The sequence below is a fragment of the Colius striatus genome, unplaced genomic scaffold (genome assembly GCF_028858725.1).
Source record: "Colius striatus isolate bColStr4 unplaced genomic scaffold, bColStr4.1.hap1 scaffold_59, whole genome shotgun sequence".
Taxonomy (NCBI): Eukaryota; Metazoa; Chordata; class Aves; order Coliiformes; family Coliidae; genus Colius; species Colius striatus.
In genome coordinates, this window is record NW_026908533.1 from 462,580 (window position 1) to 482,207 (window position 19,628).

The following is a 19,628-nucleotide window of genomic DNA, read 5'->3' on the forward strand; positions in this document are numbered from 1 at the left end:
AGAAGGAGGTTTTGGGCTGTAAAACAAGGAGTTGGGCTCTCACTTCTTTCTTTGGGCCTTAAAAATGAGGTTTTGAGGCCTTAAAAGTGAGGGTCTGGACCCTACAAATGAGGGTTTGAGCTCTAAGAATGAGGTTCTGGGCCTTAAAATAAGGATTTGGACACTATAAATGAGGGTTTGGACACTCAAGATGCAGCTTAGATTCTAAAAACAACAGGTCAGATGCTAAAAATGTAACTTTGGAACCTAAAACAAGGCTCTGGAAGCTGGAAAGATTCTGGAAAGCAAGAATGAGGATTCAGTCCTGAAAAAATGAAAGTTGTGGGCTTTTGACTTCAAAATATTGGACTTTGACTGCTAAAGACAAGACTTTGAGCCCCACAAAATGAGGCTTTGTGTCCTCAAAATAAGGTATTGGACCTTAAAATAAGGCTTTGGGTCTTAAAATGGAGACTTTGAGCTCTAAAAATGTAGCTTTGGGCCCTAGGAGGAGGCTTTGGGCCCCAATTTGAGGTTCTGGGCCTAAAAATTGTGTCTTTGGACTGTAAACATAGGAGTTTGGACCCTAAAGTATAGCTTTGGGACATAATATGAGGTTTTGGACACTAAAAATGTGGCTTTAGTGCTGAAAAATGAGGTGCTGAGCTTGGTTTGGCTTGGTTGGCTGCAGCCCATGTCACATTGATGAACAACCTGTGTGAGAGTGACCACGGTAAGCTCCATCCCTCCACGTTGCATCAGGCCAGAAATAATTCACATCAGGCCAGAAATAATTCACCGTTATTTTGCCAACCCAGGTCCATCTCAGTCCCTTCTGCCTCAGCAGCCTGATGCACCTCTTGGGCATTTTGATGTTCTTCAGCAGCCACGCTCTCAGGGTTTTATTTCCACAGGCAGCTTTTGCAGCTGCCCGTCGATGTCTTGCCGCAGCAGGGCAGAAATGGGAGCCAGGGCTCTGCTGTGGGTGTGAGGACACAGCCCTGCATGGTGTGGGCTACACCATGGCGTGAGCCCCTTGCATGTTGGGCTGTTCTGCTGTTGGGTGAATGTCCCAATGGATGATGGAAACTTCTCCTGGATGTTTGGTTGCAGATGTGTCTCCAGTTCCTGTGCTGGAACCCACCGTGTATCCCAGCAGTGAGGGCTCTGTCTTGAGGGGCTGCACAGACTAAACTCTCTAATAGCCAGATTTTATTAATCAGAAATTGAACTCTACTCATTCTGTTCAGGTCTTGAAGTAGCTGGGAACAAGTCTGAAACAGAAAACAGTTCTGAGACATTTAATGAGATTGTAAAGAGATTGGTGGGAAATGTGGCAAAGGCAGGAAATGGTGGGTAAACCTGTCCCTGAACCAAAAGCCTTGGGAAGCTGAGGGTTTATATCCTCCACAGCCTGGTCCAGTGACGTGCATTTTGCCTGCCTGGCTCTTATTGAAAATACAGGCAGCTGCTGCTCAAAGACATGCCACCACACCTGGGAGCTACAAGAAAGTGCACAGGCAGACCTTGCCTACACTGGTAGGTAGGTCCCCGGGTAGCCTATCAGCCAGCACTGTGCACCCTTCCCAGCAGCTTTCCTGTGGGAGTGTGGCATTATTACTGGTGGCCTAGAAATTGACACATACTAAAACTTATATTAAAAATCAATGTTATTTACGAATTAAGGAAAAGTATCACCCGTTAAGGCTCAAAGGGTGGATACAGCTGCTGCTGCTATATGAGGGATCCACAGCACAGCAATTCCCTGCCAATGCCACGCAGCGTGGGGCAGAGCGGAGGCTCTGTGGGCAGACTGTGTGACGATACCGGGAACCAGATGGTCCTCTAGAACTGATCAGCAGCACTGTTGTCCCCTGAGCCAATCGTCTGTCAAATCTTGACAAAATGCTGTCCTTAGTGTGAACTTTGCTCATTTTAATGTCATTTTAATACTAAAACACACCTCCACCCAAAAGGCCACCAGCTTCCAAAGTGCCACCACTCCTCCTTGAGTCTGTGCCCTGAATTGGTTGCGAGCTGCGCCTTTAAATGCGAGACAAGAGGATTTACACCAATTGAATAAAGGTACTTAAGACTAGAGTGTCTCAAACTGCACCTTGAAGGTGAAAAAAGGTATAAAAGGGTTAAAGAAAAGCAGGGTATTTGGGGGAAGACACCATCATGAACATGTCAGGGGAGCTCCTTCACAAACTGCCTCTGACCCAGAGGGTCAACTGACGGACTGGGTCTCTCTTCCTCCCCTACTTGGGACGCCTTGGGTGAGACTGAAACTGAGTAACTCCTCTTCAACTTTTTATAGCCAGGCTTGTAACTTCTCACTCTGTTATTTACAGATCTGTTTTTTGCTCATGCTTTCTTCTGCAGACAGTCACTCTCACCAGGAATCCCCAAGAACCTGTAGATCTGCTGCATGAATCAACCGCACTGTTTCAGTAGCCAGTCGTCACAGTTACTCACTGAACATGACCGGACCCTGGAGTGTGGCTGTGCTGGTTCATGGGCACAACTGGACTGAAGCTGGTGGAGCAGCTGATGGTGAATTGTTTGCTGGGGTTTCCCTTTCTGGAGCTTGCTCATCCAAGTCCCTTGTCGCCGGTGCCTCACACTTATTTGTAGTTACACAGAATCACTGACTCACAGAATCTGGAGGGTTGGAAGGGACATGGAAAGCTCATCCAGTCCAACTCCCCTGCCAGAGCAGGACCAGCTAGAGTAGGTCACACAGGAACTTGTTCATGTGGGTCTGGAATGTCTCCAGAGAAGGAGCCTCCACAGCCCATCTGAGCAGCCCCTTCCAGTGCTCCCTCACCTCAACAGCGAAGAAATTCCTCTTTGTGCTCCTTTGGAACCTCTTGTTTTCCAGTTTATACCCATTGCCCCTTGTCCTATCATTGGTCATCCCTGAGCAAAGCCTGGCTCCAGCCTCCTGACACCCACCCTTGATGGATTTGCAACCATGAATGAGGTCACCCCTCAGCCTCCTCTTCTCCAAGCTACAGAGCCCCAGCTCCCTCAGCCTTTCATCAAAAGGCAGATGCTCCACTCCTCTGATCATCTTTGTGGCCCTGCACTGAACTCTCTCCAGCAGCTCCCTGTCCTTCTGAACTGAGGGGCCCAGAACTGGACATAATACTTCTCACAAGGGCAGAGGAGAGGAGGAGTAGAACCTCTCTCCACCTGCTAACCACAGCCCTTCTAACCCACCCCAGGATGCCACTGGACTTGCTGGCTCATGCTCATCCTGCTGCCCACTGGCACCCTCAGCACCCTTTCCCCTACACTTCTGTCTGAGTTCATTCCCCAACCTGTACTGGTACATGGGGTTGTTCTTGCCCAGATGCGAGACTCTACACTTGCCCTTGTTGAACTTCATTAGATTTTTCTCTGCCCAACCCTGCAGCCTGTCCAGGTCTGGTTGAATGGCAGCACAGCCTCTGGGCTGGCAGCTACTGCCCCTAGTTTAGTATCATCAGCAAACTTGCTGACAGTGCCTCTGTTCCCTCAGCAAGGTCATTAATGAAGAGATTGAACAGTACTGGTCCCAGCACCGACCCCTGCGCGAGTCACAGGCCTCCAACTAGATCCTGACCTGTTGATCACCACTCTCTGCCTTCTTCCCTTCAACCAGTTCACAACCCACCTCACCACCTGATCATCCAGCCCACACTGTCTCAGTTTTGCAGCCAGGATGCTGTGGGAGACGGTGTCAGATGCTGGACTGAAATCGTTGCCTGCCCGTCCTCCCTGCTCGCCCTGCCTGTGCCGCCTGCCGCACAAGCTGCTGTGCCAGGCCCTGGCTGATGCCCAGGCTCTGTTTGCCCATCATGGTCACTGAGCTCCCTGGGGAATGTTTAAACCCCTGTGGTTGCAGCGGCTCCAACACTCACCAGGAGCATCCCCTCGTGACACCTGCTGGCTCCTGGCGGGGCTCCTCGCTACTGCTCTGCTCCCCGTGCTCCAGGAACCCCCAGATACCCTCAACTGGCCGCTCAGCTGCAAAGAAACGAGCCAGGCACTGCCGCGTGTCCCTCTGATACAATGCCATCTCTGCCAGAGAAGTGTCATTGCTACATTCTTCCTCAATTCTTCCCAGTCATCATTGCACAGGGAGTGGTGGAACAACTTGGTAGGCACCAGGCAGCCAGTCAGGGCAAAACCATCACATGAGCCCAGAAGCCAAGAAAGTTGCAGCTGAGAAAGATGTGCTTGGTAGTGAGAGACACAAGAAAGGTCCCAGCCTCAGGTTTTCATCTCCTTAAGAGAGGTGCCAGGGTTGCCTGTCAGCCAGCAAACTTCGACCTTCCCAGCCCTACTGCTGTGGGAGCTCTCCTCAATGGTATGCAGGGAGTCTGCTTAACCCAGCCTGAAAAAGCCAGGCTGCAGCTGAGAAAGAGATAGGATAGATCCCGAGGGGCAGCAGAAAGGCCCCAGCCTCAGGTATCCCACTCCTGTAGAGGGGTCCCAGGGCAGCCGTTTTTCAGTCTGGGCTGAGCAGACCGAATGCACACGAATGAGGAGAGCTCCTACACCAAGAGTAGGATGAAGGCAGAACTTTGCGGGCAGACAGGCTGCCATGGAACCGCTGAAAAGTGTGAGAAACCTGGGGCTGGGGGCTTTGGGGTGTCCCTCAGTGTCCACCCTGTCCCCTGAATCTCTCTTGGCTGCATCTGGGCTTTTTCAGTCTCGCCTGAGCAGCTTAGAAAGAAAACACGGGTGCCCTGCACAATCCTTTCTGTTCCTGTGTCGTGGTGTCTTTTCCCTGCGGTCCCTGTAGGATGCCCTGTGGTCAGCACCATCGTTGCGCTGGAGCCCACGCGCAGCCCGGCGGGTGCAGCCCTGGTGACGTCAGTGCTGAGAGAAGGTGCCCGAGAGCGTGGATGGGCCAGAGAAGGTGGCGCTGTCACAAAGGGCCCGGCCCCAGCAGCCCTATAAAAGCGGGCCGGGGGCAGGGAGCCGGCAGCGCGGGCAGCGGCTGAGCAGCACGCTTGGGCAGCGGCAGCATGGCCCGGGCCCGGAGCCGCAGAGCGCGCAGCAGGAGCCGCAGCAGGAGCCGCAGCAGGAGCCGCCGCTCCCGGGGCCCACGCCGAGCCAAGAGAGCCCGCAGGGCCGGGCAGACCAGGCGCCCGCGGCCCGTGAGGAGCCGCCGCCGCCGCGGGACGCGCAGCCGCCGCCGCGGGACGCGCGGCCGCCGCCGTGGCTGAGCCCGGCCGGCTCTGATCCGCCGCGCGGCCGCTGGGCCTGAGCCTCCCGGCCGCCGCCAGCACCGCTGCTGTGCCGCCGCAGCAGCGCCGCCACGGCTCCTGCAATAAAGACGAGCCCATGACGCAGCCCTGGGCTGGGTGTCCTTGGCGCTGGGGCTGGGCCGGGGGGGACGCGCCCTAGGGAAGAAGACTGAAGCCAGCAGCTCGGCACTTTGGCGCTTTGACAGTTGCATGGCAAGGGGATGGGGCGGGATGGGAGTGCCCAGGGAGAGCACCAGGGCTGATGGACAAGAGCTGCAACACAAGTAGTCTCACCGAAGGAAAAGCCTCTTTAGAGGAAGGCTGAGGGAGCCCTGGCACAGGCTGCCCCAGGAGGCTCTGGAGGCTCCTGCTCTGCAGGTTCTCAGGCCCGGCCTGGACACCTTCCCGTGTGACCTGATCTAGTTGGGAGCTTTAGCAGAGGGCTTGCCTAGATGATCTCTAGAGGTCCCTTCCAGCTCCTACCACTCTGTGATTCTGTCATAGCTCCCACATCACAGGAGCTGGCAAGGGAGCACTTTGCTGGCTGACAGGCTCCCCTGGGACCTCTCTAGAGGAGTAGGAGAGCTGTGGCTGGGGGCTTTCTTCTGATCTGGGGCTGTTTAGTCTGGAGGAGACTGAGGGGGGATCTCATTGACAGTTACAAACGTCTACATGGTGGGTGTCAGGAGGCTGGGGTTTCCCTTTTTTTCCTGTTGTAGGCAGTGGCAGGACAAGAGGTCATGGAAAGAAGCTGGAACAACAAAAGTTCCATTGAAATGTAAGGAAAACAAAGTTTCCCTGTGAGGTGAGGGAGCCCTGGCCCAGGCTGCCCAGGGAGGGTGTGGAGGCTCCTTCCTTGGAGCTCTCTGAACCTATATGGACACGTTCCTGTGGGACCTGACAGAGATGGACCTGCTTTAGCAGGGGGGTTGGACTAGATGATCTCTAAAGCTCCCTTCCAACCCCACCACTCTGTGATTCCGTGATTCCCTGACCATGGCCAGCTTTGAAGAATGGTTTGTTCATGTCAAAGCCGGCACCACAAACCCAGTCACAAGGTGTCCATCCTACTGCTGTAGAGGCAGCCTTTATTTGAGTCTGGGCTTAGCAGACTGACTGCACACGAATGAGGAGAGCTCCCACCTTCATATTTGGTGATCTTTTTAGTGCCATTTCGCTGGGGCCTCTGCATCCTAACGAGGGTGGGGGTAGATGGGGGCACCGAGCGAGAGACTGTCGTGGTGCTGCTGGGCTGGTTGGGCCAATCCACGACACACACACACCCCCCAGTGTTACACACACACCCCCACTGCTCTCACCAGTTGCCCCAACAGAGAACACTAGACCTGACGACTTGTAGTTCCCACTCAGATGGGCTGGCATTCGGACCTCCATCTGTACCTAGAGCAGAGAGCTCCCTTGCCCTAGAAAGCACTTGGATGTGCAGGTATTGGGAAAGCAGAACAGGCTGTGGAGATCAGCTGCAAGGCAAGGCCACAGAAGTGGACTGATTAGCCCCATGTTTACATATGACCTGCTCCTTTCAACCCCTTTTCTCTCTGTTTTCCCACCTCTGTTCCTCCAGAAACCACCTGATCTCACCCTTTGCCATGGTTTGGTCCTTTCCTACACATCCCATGGCAAGATCCGCAAGGCAGCAGCAGCCATCCTGAGTTGCCATGGCCATGCTGGGAAGATCTCCCCTTGCCCTCCTCGGTGAATCTTTCACACAGATGTGTTGGAACTGTTTTTCACTCCTCTTTTCAATGATTTCTCAGGAAACACGGCAATTCCCCTCCTACACCTGGCAATTCTGCCTTTTTGAAGAAAGCACTGAAAGCCATTCAGAGCTCCAGACCAGCCCCAGGACATTGCCCAGTGCACATATTCAAGCAGGGGCTATCTGAAAGGGAAGGATCCTGTTCTAACAGTCTTCACCTCTGGGTTGTCTGACTGGGCAATGGGACATAGAAACTCGTCTCTCATTTGAAGAGCAGACAAATCCCTCATTTGTGCCACTGAGAGGAGGATAAAGCAGGGAGTGTCGGGACTCAGCACACTTTGGCTTGCAGACAGAGTCAGGGTTACTTCCTCAGCCTCATTACGATTGGTCTGATATTCTGATTGTTGTGATCCTGTTCCCTTTGCTTCTCTGGAGCAGGAGTTGTGTCCTGTTTCTCCAGGACAGCTCCATCTCCAGGGTGGGACAGAGCAGAGCCTGCAGAAATGCCCTTTGCAACAGGACTGTCCTGCTTGACTTACAGCCCAGATGCTTTTTGAGGAGTTACTTGTGTGTGAAGTCATCTTCAAGGCAGCACGAGGGAAAACACAGGGCAGAGAGGAAAAAGACTAATGGGCACTGCAGCTCTCCTGACTGCACTAAGGCACAGAGAGAGGAACCTTTCCACGTCGTGTGCCAAGATTCCTCCAATTTTCAGTGATAAAAGTGAGTTCTATCCCAAAAAACAGCACCCACTGACACAGAAAAGTTGACTCCTCAGCAGCACGGGAGCAGAGCTCTTGCCCCTCACAGCCAACACACACCACAGCAGAGAAATGCATTTCATTGGGAGGGTGATTACCTGAAGAATGAACTGGCTTTGCTCAGAGGAGTGTCTTCTATTTTCCCTGCACTTTGCTGTTTTTAAAAGGCTCTCCTTCAAAGGAACAGCAAATGCCCAACAGCAGCTCCATCAGCCAGTTCCTGCTCCTGCCCTTGGCAGACACGGGGCAGCTGCAGCTGCTGCCCTTTGGGCTGTGCCTGGGCATCTCCCTGGCTGCCCTCCTGGCCAACGGCCTCGTCATCAGCGCCGTAGCCTTTGACCACCCCCTCCACACCCCCATGGACTTCCTCCTCAGCCTCTCCCTCTCGGACCTGGGCGTCACCTTCACCACTGTCCCCAAAGCTATGGCCAATTCCCACTGGGACCATTGGGACATCTCCTACTTGGGATGTGCTGCCCACACATTGAGGACTCTCCTTTTCATTTCAGGACAGCGTTATCTTCTCCCCATCATGTGCTACGGCTGCTCCGTGGCCATCTGCAAAGCCCTGCACTAGGGGCCGCCCTGGGCAGCAGAGCCTGTGTCCAGGTGGCAGCAGCTGCCTGGGTCTCTGGCTTTCCCTCAAGTTTCTGTACTTCACTTTCTGTCAAGTTTCCTTTGTTTCCCGTGTTTTTCTTTGGCAATATTAGACTTTATTTTGTAGTGTATTTACTACAACTACTACTATTTACTACAATTTACTACTATTTCCTCTTCTTTTTCTCTGCTGCAAGTGCCTGAGGCGTCTGGGACTTTGCAGTCCTAGGGACAGAAGGACGTGTCACCGGTGCAGGGGGATGCAGATGGTAGATGTTGTCTAGGCACAGGTGTTTGAACCTCCTGCCAATCAGGCTCAGTGCTCCTTCAACTTCATGGGAGAGGCCTGGAAGACAAGAATCCCACCCAAGGTCAGCAGCACAGGCAGGCTGAGGACACCTCCAGCCCTGCCATGGGAAGCAACCCAGCTGCCAGAAGCCTCCTGAGCTGCACTGACAAGTTCAGTTGGAACAGATTGGACACAGAGCCTGATATCCAACCAACGTGAGCAGCTCAGAGCCCCAGGCCCCACTTGGAATGGCTTTGGCCTCCAGCAGGGACCCAACTCACTCACAGACACTTTTCAGCCCCAATTGCTCCAACATCGTTCCCAGACAAGGTGCTGCGAAGCATCCCCTATCTGCTGCTTCAAGCCCAAAGGGATCCTGCAAAAGGGGCTGGTTCAGCTCCAGCAGCCAAAGCTGCTCAAATGCACTCCCAGCCCTACAACAGAGGCTGCACGTGCCCAGGCCCAGGCCACTTGCCACATCCCTCTGCTGGAACAGCCCTGAGCAGAACACTTGGGTAAAAGCCGTGGCCTTGCCAAGCCACTGAATTCATTTCTAGTCTAATTAAAGCCCCCAAGCTACTTTCTAGACTCTGAACAAAGAGGCATTCCTCTTACCTTTGATGTGACAGACTTCGTAGTCTTCGACATCAGGGAGCGCTGAGAGAGAAATTGTGGCCCCAGACTCTCTCCTCAAGCTGTTAATAAATTGTCCTTGCTTGCCAATCAAGTATCTGACTGTATCCTTGATGAAAGACAAGAAAGCAAGAGTCAAGGACAGAAATGTACATCAAACACCACTGAGCCCTGGGGCTTCTTTTGCCCATCTTCCTGGTTCCTGCAGCTCATTTGCAGGGTGGGTTTGGACAGGCAGCGGGAGCGTGACCCTCCTGCACAGGGGAAAGCACCACAATTCATCCCCTGCTCTTAGGAGCTGTGAAACCTCAAAGCCTTCTGAAGGCTTTCAGAGCATCACCCTGACAGATCAGGGTGGAAGGTGCTGGAGAAGGACTCCAACCACCAGCCCTGGGTGTAGCCCTAACATGCCTCTTTTTCCATCTTGCACCTCTTCTTCATTCCTGTTGGGTCCCCATGGCAGCTGAAAGTGTCTCTGTAGGGCAGGGCAGGAGGCACGGGCAGGACAGTGGCTGCTTACCTTTGGCACCTCTATTGACCAGACAACCACCTTGGATTTTCCTCTTTGGCCACGCTTCTTTCGGGTCAGAATCTGCCACTCGGGACCGTCTGTGTCCTCCGAGTGCTTGTCAGAGCCATTTACACCTGCAAGACAGGCACACAGGTCAGCATTCAGACAGCCCACACAGTGCAGCTGCCACACAGCAGGCCAGGCAATGAGATCCTTTCCTAGAGAGGTGACACTGAGCACTTGCTACGCATTCCATGGGGATGCTCCTCCATCAGGTTCCCCAGCATGTCACGAAGGGTCAAGTCCCATCACACACCCTTGATGCCTGGGGAGAAACCAGCCCACCTCTGGGAATGCAACAGGAGGAGGCCCGAGTTCAGCAGCAGCCCCTCAAACCCAGTGACCCTTTCCCCAGCAGCAGAGGCAAGACAGTCCAAGAAGTGCTGAGCAAACGCTGCCCCAAGTGGAGCAGCAGCCGTTTGTGTCAGTGCCCCAGCCCAGCCAGGTGCCCAGCAGGCCGGCACAGCCCTTACCTGCCGCGCCACGCGCGTCGCTGCCCGCCGCCAGCAGCCCCGCAGCATCCCTGCTGGCAGCCGTGTGCTCAGCCGCTGACGCCGCCTCCGCCAGCCCCCGCTCAGGGGCAGCAGCGCCGGCCGCCTGCGGAGGGGCATCAGCTGGGGCGGCTGCAGCCGGGCAGAGCCCAGCGGGCACATCCCGCGCGGCACCCGGCAGCGCTTCCTCAGCCCGGGGCTCTGCCTGCGGGGATGGCGGCAGCGCAGCAGCTATCTGGGCACTGCTCGGCTTCTGCCCGGCTCCTGGCGCTGCCGGCGCTGCTGCCGGCCGCTGCTCTGCGTCGGCGCCTGAGCCTGAGCCCTGTGCGGGGCTGGCTGCAGCGCTGCCGGGACACTCTGTGCTCTGCACGGGGACAGAAACAGCAGCAGGGACGCTGCTTTCCCCTGCACATCCTGCTGGCTCGTCTCTGTCTTTGTCATCCTCCTGGGTGCTCGGCACAACTGGTGGTGTTGACACTTCTGGAAGCTCAGTCTCTGGGCATTCCTCTTCCGATGAGGAAGAGAGTCCCTGGGGCCATGATTCCTTCTCTGTGCCTCCTTCCTCCAGTGCTTCCTCAGCAGCTGTGGCCGGTTCCTCACAGTCTCTGGCCTGTGCTTTTCGGGAGGAATAGAGCCACCAGCAGCCCAGCAGTGCCAGCGCTCCGGGCACAACGTATGGGATCACGCTGCAGAAGCGCAGAGACATTGCACACAGCCTCAGCAGGATCTAGCAGGAGACACAGACAGCACGTTCAAATAGACACAGGGAAAGAAACAGGAAGGCAAAAGTGGCACAAATGCCTTGAGGTATTTCCAGGAGCAGTTTTCCAGCTACTCCTGAAACTCACAGCTCTGCTCTACCATCTCGAGCTTCCAAACCCTCCTGTTTGGACACAAACCTTCCTCTGTAGCTCCCAGTGCCTCCTTTTTGGACCACAATCTAAACTAGAACACAGCAACACTTCCCATAGCCATGGCCAGCCTAGGCAGGGGCAAGAGCTCAGCCTAGAGATCAAACTGGAGGTGCAGATCTGGTTCATCCTTACCTTTGGAAGTGGATGGAAGTTGAGGAGAAGTGGGCAGCAAACAAGCAGTCGTTGAAGAAAGCACAAAGGCAAGTAGCTACAGATGGAGCTGAGTCCTCCCGAGGGCAGCTCAGCCCAACTGGCTCTGGCTGTCCCCTGGAAGGCTTTATAGACTCTGGCCAGGTGAGGTCACAAACGCTGGGTGGGGTCTGGAACAGCCCCTGACATCAGCAGTCCCCAACATTCTCTGTCTCCCTTGGTGACGGCCACAGCGCTGCCCCTCCCCTGGGATGGCCTCTGGAATCACTACTGGCCATAATTTAGAACTTCTGCTAGAGGCACAGCATTGTTCACACTGTCAGGAAAAGTCTGACACTGAGCAGGGCTAAAAAGGATAAAACCTTTGCACACACACTCACACACTGGTTGTGGAACATTTCCCACAGACACACACTGGCTGTCAAAGCAGTGGGGTTGCACTCGATGATCTCTAAAGGTCCCTTCCAGCCCCCACCAGTCTGTGATTCTATGATTCTATGAACATGTCCAGGTGGCTTTTGAAGACCTCCAGAGGAGGAGGTCTCCTCTCTGTGCTCACTTTGAATGGTTCATTAATAAATCAAACCTTTTCTCCCCATGCTGAGGGATCTCCCTGTCCTTACCTTGCCTCACAAACCTCTTGTTTTATTTCTCTCTCCCCTGTCCAGCTGAGGAGGGGGAGGGATAGAGCGACTTGGTGGGCACCTGGCACCCAGACAGGGCTGAACCACCACACCAAAACCACAAGCTGCAGCCAAGCTGTAGTCCCAGGCAAGGGAACAGGAATTGCTTGAGCTATTGCTAGGAGCAGGTTTCCGGCTGCTCCTTCCATTCACAGCTCTGCTCTACCAGCTCTGTGCTCTAAACCCTCATGTTTGGGCCCAAAGCCTTGCTTTTAGCTTCCAAAGCCTTATCTTGTGGTCAACAGAAGAATCACCAGACAGCAACACTACCCATAGCCTTGGCCAGGCTCTGGAGGTGGAAGAGCTCAGCCTGGAAATGGACTGGGAGGTGCAGAGCAGCCTCTCCTGTCAGCCCTGTCTACATCCTCTTCCCTGTCCTGAGAGGTTAGGTCAGTCTTACCTTTGGAAGAAAACGGGAGTTGAGAAGTGGGCAGCAAATGAGAAATGGCTGGAAGCAATCAGGAAGGCGAGTAGCGAGGGAAGGAATCGAGTTGTCCCGAGGGCAGCTCAGCCCAAGTGTCTCTGGCTGTCCCGCTGGGAGACTTTGTAGACTCTGGCCAGGTGAGGTCACAAACGCCGGGTGGGGTCTGGAACAGCCCCTGTGTGACATCAGCAGTGCCCAACGTTCTCTGTCTCCCTTGGTGACGGCCACAGTGCTGCCCCTGCCCTGGGATGGCCTCTGGAATCATTCCTGGCAATAATTTAGAACTTCAGCTTCTACTAAAGGCACAGCACTGCTCACACTGTCAGCAAAAGTCTGACACTGAGCAGGGCTGCAGGGAGGAGGCAGCTGGGGTGCAAGAAATCCTCTCTGATATTTGTGAAGCCAGGAAAGTGCCAATCAGGACTCAATAGCCAATGTGGACAATGGCTGGAACAGAAGTAGTTTCAGTGAAGGAAAAGCTGCTTTAGAGGAAGGGTGAGAGAGCCGTGGCCCAGGCTGCACCGGGAGGGTGTGGAGGCTCCTTCCTTGGAGCTCTCAGAACCCACATGGACACGTTCCTGTGTGACCTGACGGAGATGGACCTGCTTTAGCAGGGAGGGGTTGGACTAGATGATCTCTGCAGCTCCCTTCCAACCCCACCATTCTGTGATTCTGTGATTCCCTGACCATGGCCGGCTTTGAAGAATGGTTTGTTCACGTCAAAGCTGGCACCACAAACCCAGTCACAAGGTGTCCATCCTACTGCTGTAGAGAGGTCCCAGGGCAGCCTTTATTTGAGTCTGGGCTGAGCAGACTGACTGCACATGAATGAGGAGAGCTCCCACCTTCATATTTGGTGATCTTTTTAGTGCCATTTCGCTGGGGCCTCTGCATCCTAAACGAGGGTGGGGGTAGATGGGGGCACCGAGCGAGAGACTGTCGTGGTGCTGCTGGGCTGGTTGGGCCAATCCACGACACACACACACCCCAGTGTTACACACACCCCCACTGCTCTCACCAGTTGCCCCAGCAGAGAACACTAGACCTGACGACTTGTGGTTCCCACTCAGATGGACTGGCATTCCGACCTCCATCTGTACCTAGAGCAGAGAGCTCCCTTGCCCTAGAAAGCACTTGGATGTGCAGGTATTGGGAAAGCAGGACAGGCTGTGGTGATCAGCTGCAAGGCAAGGCCACAGAAGTGGACTGATCAGCCCCCTGTTTATGTGTGACCTGCTCCTTTCAACCCCTTTTCTCTCTGTTTTCCCACCTCTGTCCTCCAGAAACCACCTGATCTCACCCTTTGCCTTGGTTTGGTCCTTTCCTACACATCCCATGGCAAGGTCTGTGAGGCAGCAACAGCCATCCTGAGTTGCCATGGCCGTGCTGGGAAGCTCTCCCCTTGCCCACCTCGGTGAATCTTTCACACAGATGTGTTGGAACTGTTTTTCATTCCTCTTTTCAATGATTTCTCAGGAAACACAGCAATTCCCCTCCTACACCTGGCAATTCTGTCTTTGTTAAGCACTGAAAGCCATTCAGAGCTCCAGACCAGCCCCGGGACATTTCCCAGTGCACATATTCAAGCAGGGGCTGTCTGAAAGGGAAGGATCCTGTTCTAACAATCTTCACCTCTGGGTTGTCTGGCTGGGCAATGGGACATAGAAACTCGTCTCTCATTTGAAGAGCAGACAAATCCCTCATTTGTGCCACTGAGAGGAGGATAAAGCAGGGAGTGTCAGGACTCAGCACACTTTGGCTTGCAAACAGAGTCAGGGTCACTTCCTCAGCCTCGTTACGATTGGTCTGATATTCTGATTGTTGTGATCCTGTTCCCTTTGCTTCTCTGGAGCAGGAGTTGTGTCCTGTTTCTCCAGGACAGCTCCATCGCCAGGGTGGGACAGAGTCTGCAGAAATGCCCTTTGCAACAGGACTGTCCTGCTTGACTTACAGCCCAGATGCTTTTTGAGGAGTTACTTGTGTGTGAAGTCATCTTCAAGGCAGCACGAGGGAAAACACAGGGCAGAGAGGAAAAAGACTAATGGGCACTGCAGCTCTCCTGACTGCACTAAGGCACAGAGAGAGGAGCCCTTTCCACGTCCTGTGCCAAGATTCCTCCAATTTTCAGTGATAAAAGTGAGTTCTATCCCAAAAAAGATCACCCCTGACACAGAAAAGCTGACTCCTCAGCAGCACAGGAGCAGAGCTCCTGCCCCTCACAGCCAACACACAGCACAGCAGAGAAATGCATTTCATTGGGAGGGTGATTACCTGAAGAATGAACTGGCTTTGCTCAGAGGAGTCTGTCTTCTATTTTCCCTGCACATTGCTGTTTTTAAAAGGCTCTCCTTCAAAGGAACAGCAAATGCCCAACAGCAGCTCCATCAGCCAGTTCCTGCTCCTGCCCTTGGCAGACATGTGGCAGCTGCAGCTGCTGCCCTTTGGGCTGTGCCTGGGCATCTCCCTGGCTGCCCTCCTGGCCAACGGCCTCGTCATCAGCGCCGTAGCCTTTGACCACCCCCTCCCCACTCCCATGGACTTCCTCCTCAGCCTCTCCCTCTCGGACCTGGGTGTCACCTTCACCTCTGTCCCCAAAGCTATGGCCAATTCCCACTGGGACCATTGGGACATCTCCTACTTGGGAAGTGCTGCCCACACATTGAGGACTCTCCTTTTCATTTCAGGAGAGCGTTATCTTCTCCCCATCATGTGCTACGGCCGCTCCCTGGCCATCTGCAAAGCCCTGCACTAGGGGCCGCCCTGGGCAGCAGAGCCTGTGTCCAGGTGGCAGCAGCTGCCTGGGGCTCTGGCTTTCCCTCAAGTTTCTGTACTTCACTTTCTGTGAAGTTTCCTTTGTTTCCTGTGTTTTTTTTTTTGCAATATTAGACTTTATTTTGTAGTGTATTTACTACAACTACTACTATTTACTACAATTTACTACTATTTCCTCTTCTTTTTCTCTGCTGCAAGTGCCTGAGGCGTCTGGGACTTTGCAGTCCTAGGGACAGAAGGACGTGTCACTGGTGCAGGAGGATGCAGATGGTAGATGTTGTCGAGATACAGGTGTTTGAACCTCCTGCCAATCAGGCTCAGTGCTCCTTCAACTTCATGGGAGAGGCCTGGAAGACAAGAATCCCACCCAAGGTCAGCAGCACAGGTAGGCTGAGGACACCTCCAGCCCTGCCATGGGAAGCAACCCAGCTGCCAAAAGCCTCCTGAGCTGCACTGACAAGTTCAGTTGAAACAGATTGGACACAGACCCTGATATCCAACCAACGTGAGCAGCTCAGAGCCCCAGGCCCCACTTGGAATGGCTTTGGCCTCCAGCAGGGACACAACTCACTGACAGACACTTTTCAGCCCGAATTGCTCCAACATCCTTCCCAGACAAGATGCTGAGAAGCATCCCCTATCTGCTGCTTCAAGCCAAAAGGGATCCTGCAAAAGGGGCTGCTTCAGCTCCAGCAGCCAAAGCTGCTCAAATGCATTCCCAGCCCTACAACAGAGGCTGCACGTGCCTAGGCCCAGGCCACTTGCCACATCCCTCTGCTGGAAGAGCCCTGGGCAGAACACTTGGGTAAAAGCTGTGGCCTTGCCAAGCCACTGAATCCATTTCTAGTCTAATTAAAGTCCCCAAGCTACTTCCTAGACTCTGAACAAAGAGGCATTCCTCTTACCTTTGATGTAACAGACTTCGTAGTCTTCGACATCAGGGAGCGCTGAGAGAGAAATTGTGGCCCCAGACTCTCTCCTCAAGCTGTTAATAAACTGTCCTTGCTTGCCAATCAAGTATCTGACTGTATCCTTGATGAAAGACAAGAAAGCAAGAGTCGAGGGAAATGTAGATCAAACACCACTGAGCCCTGGGGCTTCTTTTGCCCATCTTCCTGGTTCCTGCAGCTCATTTGCAGGGTGGGTTTGGACAGGCAGCGGGAGCGTGACCCTCCTGCACAGGGGAAAGCACCACAATTCATCACCCTGCTCTTAGGAGCTGTGAACCCTCAAAGCCTTCTGAGGGCTTTCAGAGCATCACCCTGACAGATCAGGGTGGAAGGTGCTGGAGAAGGACTCCAACCACCAGCCCTGGGTGTAGCCCTAACATGCCTCTTCTTTCCATCTCTGCACCTCTTCTTCATTCCTGTTGGGTCCCCATGACAGCTGAAAGTGTCTCTGTAGGGCAGGGCAGGAGGCACGAGCAGGACAGTGGCTGCTTACCTTTGGCACCTCTATTGCCCAGACAACCACCTTGGATTTTCCTCTTTGGCCGCGCTTCTTTCGGGTCACTGTCTGCCACTCGGGACCGTCTGTGTCCTCCGAGTGCTTGTCAGAGCCATTTACACCTGCAAGACAGGCACACAGGTCAGCATTCAGACAGCCCACACAGTGCAGCTGCCACACAGCAGGCCAGGCAATGAGATCCTTTCCTAGAGAGGTGACACTGAGCACTTGCTACGCATTCCATGGGGATGCTCCTCCATCAGGTTCCCCAGGATGTCACGAAGAGTCAAGTCCCATCACACACCCTTGATGCCTGGGGAGAAACCAGCCCACCTCTGGGAATGCAACAGGAGGAGGCCCGAGTTCAGCAGCAGCCCCTCAAACCCAGTGACCCTTTCCCCAGCAGCAGAGGCAAGACAGTCCAAGAAGTGCTGAGCAAACGCTGCCCCAAGTGGAGCAGCAGCCGTTTGTGTCAGTGCCCCAGCCCAGCCAGGTGCCCAGCAGCCCGGCACAGCCCTTACCTGCCGCGCCACGCGCGTCGCTGCCCGCCGCCAGCAGCCCCGCAGCATCCCTGCTGGCAGCCGTGTGCTCAGCCGCTGCCGCTGCCTCCGCCAGCCCCCGCTCAGGGGCAGCAGCGCCGGCCGCCTGCGGAGGGGCATCAGCTGGGGCGGCTGCAGCCGGGCAGAGCCCAGCGGGCACATCCCGCGCGGCACCCGGCAGCGCTGCCTCAGCCCGGGGCTCTGCCTGCTCTGGGCACTGCTCTGCTGACGGCAGCTGCTCTGTGTCAGCACCGGAGCCTGAGCCCTGTGCGGGGCTGGCTGCAGCGCTGCAGGGACACTCCTTGCTCTTGGGAAGCGCAGGGACAGAAACAGCAGCAGGGACACCTCTCTCCTCTGCAGACCCTCCTGTCTCTGCTCCTGCCGTGTCACCCTCAGCAGTGCTGGGCTCAGCAGTTGGTGCTGACACATCCTGAAGGTCGGTCTCTGGGCATTGCTCTGCTGATGCCAAAGGCGGCTCCTGAGGGACACAGGCTTCCCCTTGGGGCCAGGACTCTTCCTCTGTCCCTCCTCTCTGCTGCGCTTCCTCAGCAGCTGCTGCCGCTTCAGCACCATCTCTGGGCTGCTCTTTGCGGTAGGAGTAGAGCCACCAGCAGCCCAGCAGTGCCAGCGCTCCAGGCACAACGTAGGGGATCACGCTGGTGAAGCGAAGAGCCATTGCACACAGCTCAGCAGGATCTAGCAGGAGACACAGACAGCATGGTCAAGTACTCCCAGGGAAGGGAACAGGAATAGCTTGAGCTATTGCTAGGAACAGTTTCCCAGCTGCTCCTTCCACTCCCAGCTCTGCTCTACCAGCTCTATGATCTAAACCCTCCTGTTTGGGCCCAAAGTCTCTTTTTTAGCTTCCAAAGCCTCATTTTGAGGCCAACAGAAGAACCACCAGACAGCAACACTACCTTGGCCAGCCTCGAGACGTGGAAGAGCTCAGCATGGAAATGGACTGGGAGGTGCAGAGCAGCCTCTCCTGTCAGCCCTGTCTACATCCTCTTCTCTGAGAGTTTGGGTCATCCTTACCTTTGGAAGAGGACGGGAGTTGAGAAGAACTGGGCAGTAATGGAGAAATGTCTGGAAGAAAGCACGAAGGCAAGTAGCGAGGGAAGGAGCTGAGTTGTCCCAAGGGCAGCTCAACTGTCCTGCTGGGAGGCTCTGGCTCTGGCTGTCCCGCTGGGAGGCTTTATAGCCTCTGGCCAGGTGAGGTCACAAACGCCGGGTGGGGTCTGGAACAGCCTCTGTGTGACATCAGCAGCGCACAACATTCTCCCTCTCCCTTGGTGACGGCCACAGAGCTGCCCCTGCCCTGGGATGGCCTCTGGAATCAGAGATTTGGTATCTGAATTTGGTATGTGAATTTGGTATCTGAAATATTGGCGTTAGGAACTTGTTCCCTTGTGGCAGCACAAGCTTCAGGACATGGCTGACCTTGGAGAGCCACAAGAAGCCGTCACTGCAGCACATCTCACTCCTGTTGTTATCTGGCAAGAGCAGAACTTATCTTGGACCAATCAGAGTAAGAGAAGTGAAGAAGCAACTGCTGAAGCCTGTCCTGTGGTTTGGCAAAACACCAGGAAGCCAAAGGTGAAGAATACACTGTGAGGAAGACTCAGATCTTCATCCTCAATGGCCCCCGAGGCCCAGCGAAGGAGGCGTGAGGGAGCTGTGGCCTGGGCAGGCTGAGGCAGGACAATGGGGGGAACTCATGAAGAAGTGCAATGAACATGCAGATCTAGTCTGGGACATGTGGAAAGTTTTGCTCTAAGCAGGGCACACACTTGGTTGAGCCATCCCCTGTGTGCCCAGTGCTGCCAGAAAGAATCCCTGCTTGACAGTCACATTGGCTACTGAGTCCTGGTTGGCACTTTCCTGGCATCACAAACATGCAGCTTGTGAGTTCCACAGTACCCTGCAGCTCCCTTCTTCTGCAAGAGCTCACAGGGCTGCCCACGCAGTCTCTGCTCTGTCCCAGCCTCTGTGCTGCTGTCCCAGGGAGCCACTGTGGAGCGGATTTCTTGCACCCCAGCTGCCTCCTCCCTGCAGCCCTGCTCAGTGTCAGACATTTCCTGACAGTGTGAGCAATGCTGTGCCTGTAGCAGAAGTTCTAAATTATGGCCAGTAGTGATTCCAGAGCCCATCCCAGGGGAGGGGCAGCGCTGTGGCCATCACCAAGGGAGAGGGAGAACGTTGGGCGGAACCCACCCGGCGTTTGTGACCTCACCTGGCCAGAGGCTATAAAGCCTCCCAGTGGGACAGCCAGAGCCAGATGGGCTGAGCTGCCCTCGGGAGGTCTCAGCTCCATCTGTGGCTACTTGTCTTTGTGCTTTCTTCAACCACTGCTCCTTTGCTGCCCACTTCTCTTCAACTTCCATCCTCTTCCAAAGGTAAGAATGATCCAACT

At 54.7% G+C, this 19,628-nt stretch overlaps 1 protein-coding gene across 1 annotated transcript in view; it reads left to right on the forward strand.

Annotated features, from left to right (window-relative positions):
* The window catches only part of LOC133629530 (scavenger receptor cysteine-rich type 1 protein M130-like), a 36,641-nt gene that overhangs the window by 11,364 nt on the left and 5,649 nt on the right, over positions 1 to 19,628 (forward strand). The gene's annotated exons all lie outside the window — the stretch shown is intronic.